The 7,430-nt window shown below is 36.9% G+C and overlaps 1 non-coding gene across 1 annotated transcript; it reads left to right on the top strand.

The window, feature by feature from the left end:
- The first annotated feature begins 6,107 nt into the window (after positions 1 to 6,107).
- On the top strand, positions 6,108 to 6,213 carry LOC128035024 (small nucleolar RNA R71). The gene has a single exon (XR_008191428.1). It is a non-coding gene; the product is annotated as a small nucleolar RNA R71 (small nucleolar RNA).
- Positions 6,214 to 7,430: the final 1,217 nt, after the last annotated feature.

Raw genomic sequence — 7,430 nt, 5'->3', positions numbered from 1 at the left:
CTTGGCGTGCGGACATACAACGGCTTCGGGCTCAATTTGAAACTATTATATTTATTTTCATTTTATTTAAAATTCACTAAGTTTATTTGGTTTTTGGGTCGTAAAGCGATTTGAACTGTGGTTTGGGACTGTTTCTATTTTGAGCATTTTTCATGCATGCATAGCTTCACACATGAGAATGATTTATTATATACTGAAATTGGATTCAGCATGTTGCTTCGCTTAATTAATAATTGGGTTTTAAATCAATTTTTTTGCTAAAATCAAGATAATCAAAGTTATTTTTCAAAAGCAACTATGTGTAAAGAGTTTTTCCGAAAACCACGCTAGTGCTACGAACCCAACTTAATAATGAATGGATTTTGATAATGAATGTTTTTCTCAAAATAACAAAGGTAACCGCGATTTTATTAAAAAGAGAGTGCATTTAGGGTTTCAACCATCGATAGGGTAGAATCATAGTTTAGGTGTCCCATGTGACTTTCACGATTTGACCATAAGGTGTCGGCTGGGTTTGGGAGGTTACATTTAGTGATATCAAAGCCTAGTTCAAAACCTCAGACTGAATTTTTAATCTTTTCAAAATGAGTCTGTATGCATATATACATGAAAAGGAAATTTATTGGAAAAGCAAACCACAATATTTTGAAAAGTATTTTGTAGGAAATGACGAAGTCTGAAGGTCTGAGGACATGCCCATAGAAACAGTAATGGAACTTTAGTATGATAGTAGAGACTGCTGCATAAAACTTTTAATAAAAGAATTTTGATTGAGAGTGCTCTATAAGATTTAACAAAGTACTAAAAATATTCTTACTTATTATAGATCCATAAAATACCGAAATGAATACTCGTGGTAGAAGGGGCCGTAGGAGGCAACCTCTAAAGGCTCCGGTTGAGTTGACTGCGTCTCAAGACCCAGTACAGAATAATTAATAGAATGAGGCTATTAGAGAACCCACTGCTAACGGCAGGAATATGGATAATCGAGATAATTACGATGAGGATGATCCTGTAACACGTGCTTTGTTAAGGGCATTAAATTGGGTTGTTGGGATTCCGATGGGTGGTGTTAGTCACGAGACGATTGCTGAGAGACTCGGATCTAGTAGAGCAAAATTGTTCAGGGGTATTGCTAAAACTACTCCTGTAGTGGCTGAGTACTGGATGGAAATGACTGAACATATTTTGGATGATTTGGACAACACTTTTGAGCAGAAACTTAAGGGTGTTGTATCCTTGTTGAGGGATGAGGCATACATGTGGTGGCAATCAATGGTTAGGGGTATGTTGCCAAAGCGTATTGATTGGGCTTACTTTTAGGAGGCCTTCTAGGGTAAGTTTGTAGGTCCTCGTTATGTGGAGGCCCGACGATTGGAATTTATTGAGCTGAAACAAGGTGATAGGACTAATTCTGAGTATGAGACGAAATTGCTAAGGTTGAGCTGCTTTGTACCTGGTATGACGGGGTCTGATTAGGAGAAGAGTTTCTATTTTCAAGAAGGCTTGAGGTATGACCTTAAGTTTCAGGTAGCTCTGCACCAGGAGCGTGTGTTTGAGGCTTTGGTTGAGAAGACCAAAATTATTAGGGAGATGAAGTGTGTGGAGATCGAGAAAAAGGGGAAACAGAGGGATCAACCTAAAAGAGATGTGGGCTCTACTGGCCCAAACTCGTGCCTTGTTAAGCGGATCAGAGAGGCTAAGCCATTGCAAAATAGGGAGGTCATGGGCCCTCGAGAAGGGCAAAATCAGGTATGTCAGTATTGTCAAAGGCGCCATCCGGGCGAATGTTAGAGAAGAATGGGTGCTCATTTGGTTTGTGGCTCGATGGAGCATAAGATTAAAGATTGTCCTCATCGGTATGATTAGGTGCAAGCTCCGAATTAGAATCAAGGCCCTGCTAGGGGTAAAAATTAAAGTGGTAATCAAGGTGCTTAAAGGGGTCATAATCAGAATAGAAATGAGAATGATAATTAGGGAAAGAGAGCACCACTTTAGGGTATGAATAGGGCTGAAACTAAGAAACCTACCTTGGTATATGCGACTAGACACTGATAGGATAGAGATGCAGCATATGTCATAGCAGGTACCTTTACTATCTATTCGATGCCTTATTTTGCATGGATTGATATAAGATCTACTCATTCTTATATAGATTATGATGTGGTTTTAAAGTTGGGGATTAGGGTAGAGAAAACTAAAAACACTATTACTGTAGTTAGACCTTTAGGATCATCTGTGCTTGTGAATAAAGTTTATAGGAGATGCCTTTTAGAAATTCAAGAGATTTTTCCCGCCAACTTAATGGAATTTCCTTTTAATCTATTTGATTTAATTCTAGGGATGGACTGGTTGATTGAGTACCAAGTCCGTATGGATTGTGCACTTAAGAGGGTAACTTTAGTTACGAAAACTGGAAAGGAAATTATTGTGGTTGGGGATGTCGAAATTATTTGTCCAATGTGATCTCTGAATGGTAGTAGAAAAGATGGTGTGTAAGGGGTGCAAGGCATTTCTCCCTTATGTTTGAGATGAAAGTGCTGTTGGTCCTTCTGTTGATGGCATTCGTACAGTAAGGGATTATTCTAATGTGTTTCTTGAAGAACTATTGTGGTTGTCTCCGGATCGAGAAGTAGAATTTGGTATTGATTGTTGCCAACAACAACACTGGTGTCCATTGCTCCCTAACGCATGGCACCTAAAGAGCTTATGGAGTTGAAGGTTTAGTTACAATAATTGTTGGATAGGGGTTTCATTAGGCCCGGTGTTTCGCCATGGGGCGCGCCGATTCTGTTTGTGAAGAGTATCCATCGAATTAGCCTCGGTTTATCATCTTCTTTTGTGAGTAAGTATTTAATGGTCACATGATCAGTAAAAGCTATAACTTTAGTACCTATAAGATATGAACGAAACTTGTCAAAAGCAAAAACTATCGCAAAGAGTTCTTTTTTAGTTACCGTGTAATTCAGTTGGGCCCATGTCAAAGTTCTGCTTGCATAGTAAATAGGGTGAAATAATTTGTTTCTTGTTTGACCCATCAATAGTGAAATCGTTTGCGTCACACATCAACTAAAAAGGTGAGTTCCAATCAAGTATAACAATTATTGGGGCAGAGATTAACAGACTTTTTAACTCTTTAAAAACTTCCAAGCATGCTTTGTCAAACTCAAAAATAGCATCTTTCTCTAACACTTACACAAAGGCTTAAAATTTTTTGAAAAGTCTGTTATAAACCTTCGATAAAATCCAACATAGCCTAAGAAACGTGGTGGTAATTTCTCAATCACATCCACTTTTTCTTTATCAACTTTAATTCCTCTTTTGGAAATTTTATGCCCTAAGAATATTCCCTCATTAACCATAAAATGACATTTCTCCCATTTAAGGACAAGATTTGTCTCCTCGCATCTTTTAAGTACCTTAGCGAAATTACTCAAACAAACATCGTAAGTATTACAAGAAATAGAAAAATCATCCATAAAAACCTCAACAAAATTTTCTACCATATTAATAAATATTGCCATCATGCATCGTTGAAATGTGGGAAGTGCATTACATAAACCAAAAGACATTTCCCTAAAAGAAAATGTACTGTACAGGAAAGTAAAAGTGGTTTTGTGTTAGTATTCCTGGGCTAACTGTTTGGTTATATCCCGAATATCCATCTAAAAAAATAGTAATATTCGTTACCTGCTACTCGATCTAACATCTGATCCATAAAAGGCAACAGAAAATGGTCCTTTCGAATTCATTTTTTCAATTTTCTGTAATCAATACTGATTCTCCAACTGGTGACAGTTCTTGTTGGGATTAACTCATTACGTTCATTCATGAAAATCGTGATTTTGCCTTCTTTCGGTGCATATTGTACCGAACTTACCAATGAACTATCTGAGATAGGGTAGATAATTCCTGCATCTAACCATTTGATCACTTCCTTTCGAGCTACCTCTTTCATGATGGGGTTGAGTCTCCTTTGCCCATCAATCCTAGCTCTTTCACCTTACTCTGGGATAATTTTATGCATACACAAAAAAAAGGCTTATACCTCGAATATCAGTTATGGTCCAACCAATCACCTTTTTAAATTTCTTTAAGACTTCGATCAGTTGCTCCTCTTGATTCTATTAATTCTACTGAAACAATCACAGGAAAAGTAAAAAAGTTACCTAAATAAACATATTTTAAATGGGAAGGAAGTACATTAAGTTCAAGTTTGGGTGGTTCCTTGATTGACAACTTTGATTGTGTAAATTCCCGAACTTCCAACTCTAGTGGTTTAAACCGTGTTGGTTGAACATAATCCCTCGGATTGGCTTCCATCAAAGCCATGTTTTCATTACATTTTTCATCTTTCAATGGATCAGACCCTAAAGTGTTCGCTAATGGGTCTTCAAAATTGTTCTCCCATTCTATAGAAACTAAGGTTTCTAGCTCCTCCATCATTGAACATTCCTCCATCAGATCAGGAAATTTCATAGATTTAGGAACAATAAGCGTTACCTGATCATCTTGAACTCTCATTGTGAGTTCTTTTTGTACGTCTGTCAATATTCTCCCCTTGTCTAGTAAAGGTCTCCCTAGGATGATCAACACTTCCTTATCTGCTTCAAAATCTAAGACAGTGAAATCAACAGGAAAAATGAATTTATCGACTCTTACCAAAACATCCTCGATCTTTCCTTCGGGGTATGCTAAAGATCAATCTGCTAGTTGAAGTGTCATAATAGTGGGTCTTACTTTGCGTATTCCCAACAGTTTGAAAATAGACTTGGGCATCAAGTTGATGTTCGCCCTTAAGTCACACAAAGCTTTACCACAGTAAGATTCTCTAATATTATAGGGTATAGTAAGGCTTCCAAGGCCCTTCAATTTCGAAGGAAGCTTGTTCTTTAAGAACGCATTGCACTCTGTTAAAGCAATAGTCTCATACTCACTAAGTCTTTTCTTCTTGGACAGGATGTCCTTCATGGACTTCACATGATTGGGCATTTACTCTAAGGCCTCCACCAGTGGGATGTTGATGTGAAGTTGCTTTAGAACGTCCAAAAAATTCTTGAATTGCACCTCTTATTTTTGCTTATTTGGTTGGAAATTTTTAGGATACGGAGGTGATAGAACTTTGGGTAGGACTAGATAACTTTTTCGAGGAGATAAATCTGCATCTAAAAAAGATGTTACTTTTTTAGAATTCACTAGATTAGGTTTTACCTTATCAGACTTTGTAAGTTCTGGCTAAGCTGGTGTAGGAATTTCAACTGTTAGTTGACTTTCCTCATTCTCAATAGGTTCATATTCAACCACAACCTCCTTGTGTTACAAAGTCTTACCACTTCGTAAGGCAACTACCTTGTAATGTTTATTACCCAAATTTCTTGGATTTCCTGTATTTCTCGGTAAGGCTCCGTGCGGTCGGTTACGAAGCTCCGTAGGTAACTGACCCATTTGGTTCTCCAAATTTTTTAGTGTTGCTACTTGACTTTGGATTAAGGTACCATTCTTCTCCATGTACGTCTTCAAAACGTTCTCCAAACTGTTGGATGACTCAGTTTGTTATGGTTTTGGAGCTTGTTGATTGAACACTTGGGATTAGTTGGGTTTATGCTGCATGTAAGTGTTGTTTGGTCCATTTCATTAGTTCTTCCAAGAAAAGTTTGGATGATTACTCCATGAAGGATTGTAGAAGTTGGACTGTGGTCCGTACCCACTTCTATTTTGGTGTTGACTCCCTACATAATAAACTGACTCGAGATTTGATGGACAATTCTCGAAAGAATGACCATCCCCATACTAAACGTAAGAAATAACATCAAATTGACTTGGAGACTAAGCTATAAAATTATTCAAACCATTAGCAGTAAACTGTTTCAACTTTGAAGAAATAGAAGATACCTGAGCTGTGAGTGATGTAAGTGTGTCCACTTCGTCTTCCTGAAGTTGCTCGATTTGTTAGCTATTGATAGTTATTACTAGTGATCCTCTCAATGATCTCGTAAGCCTCATTATAAGACGTAGACAAAATCACACCATTTGCAGAAGCATCTACGATCAACCTTGTGTGTGCGTTGAGATCGTTAAAAAATGTCTCCAACTAGATGCAGAGTGGAATCCCATGATGAGGGCACTTACGAAGTAATTCTTTAAATCTCTCCCATGCCTCATACAAAGATTCGTCATCCAATTGTTGACAAGTGGTTATTTCATTTTGCAACTTAATGTTTTTGTTAGGTGGAAAATACTTAGCCATGTAGATATTGAACTTGGTGGCAATGAATTAGGCCATGCTCGTGCTCGATATCGCAATGAGTATGGAAACAACTTCAATGTCAATGCGTCTTCAGTCACATTGATTATCTTAAACGAATAGCTCACCTCTATGAATAATCGAAGGTGAAGGTATGGATCTTCCGTGGGCATTCCACTAAACTGGCCCACCATTTGGAGCATTTGAAACATCACTGGTTTCAATTCAAATTATGGTGCCTCAATCTTCGGTGTCCTAGTTCCCAAATTTAATTAATTGAAGAGTGGCAGAGCGTACTGTCTTATGGCACGAGTCCTATCATCAACAATAAGGATTGGATTGTGCACATTATTGGCTCAATTTCCTTGTCTATCATTTTGATTTCCAAGGTCCATCTCGACTTGTCTTTGAGCTGATTTTTTGCGTCTTCTTTGTCTAAATGTTCGCTCAATCTCAGGGTTTACATGCAATAATTTGATCTATGCTCATAAACACGTGAAAAATAAATCACAAAAAATAAAGAATAAATTAGTAAGGCTAGAAGTTAGATAAAAATGAAATATCAACCCAATTGAAAATATTAATTTCACAAAAATGATTAAGGCAACAGTCCCCGACAACGACGCCAAAAACTTGTAACGCTTGATTTGTGCAAGTATACACAGTCATTATCAAGTAATAAGTAAAAGAGTTATCGTTTCCACATGGACTGTGCATGTTAGCCAATATATTGCAAAATTAAAGTTAACAATTTGATGATAAAAACACAATATCTTGAGTGATGGGTGATTAACTAAATTAAATTATATAGATTGAAGATTGATCCCTAATGCAATTTAAACTAAATGCGAAGTATGAAATGAAAGGTATGAATGAATCTAGAAAAAGCACAAACTTCAACAATCAATAACATGAATAGGCTAGGAGAATAACATCATTCAACCTAGCTTTTTTTTATCATGCTTAACAGTGTTCGGAAATTATTCCATGACAATTTGATCTTTCATGAGTTTGGAAACCAAATTAAGTCTTTCCAGAATCTTTTACTTAGTAAAACATGTATTTTACTGATCATATTAAACTAAGGGTTTCTTAGGATTCATGTGAAGTAACAGGGACGAGTTAGGTTTGAAACATTTTAATCACAAAAACCAAAAAACTATGCAAGATAATAGAACTTGTTAAA

This window comes from Gossypium raimondii, chromosome 11, assembly GCF_025698545.1.
Source record: "Gossypium raimondii isolate GPD5lz chromosome 11, ASM2569854v1, whole genome shotgun sequence".
Taxonomy (NCBI): domain Eukaryota; kingdom Viridiplantae; phylum Streptophyta; class Magnoliopsida; order Malvales; family Malvaceae; genus Gossypium; species Gossypium raimondii.
The sequence above is the reverse complement of the archived record's forward strand: the minus strand, read 5'-3'. Positions and strand labels throughout refer to the sequence as shown.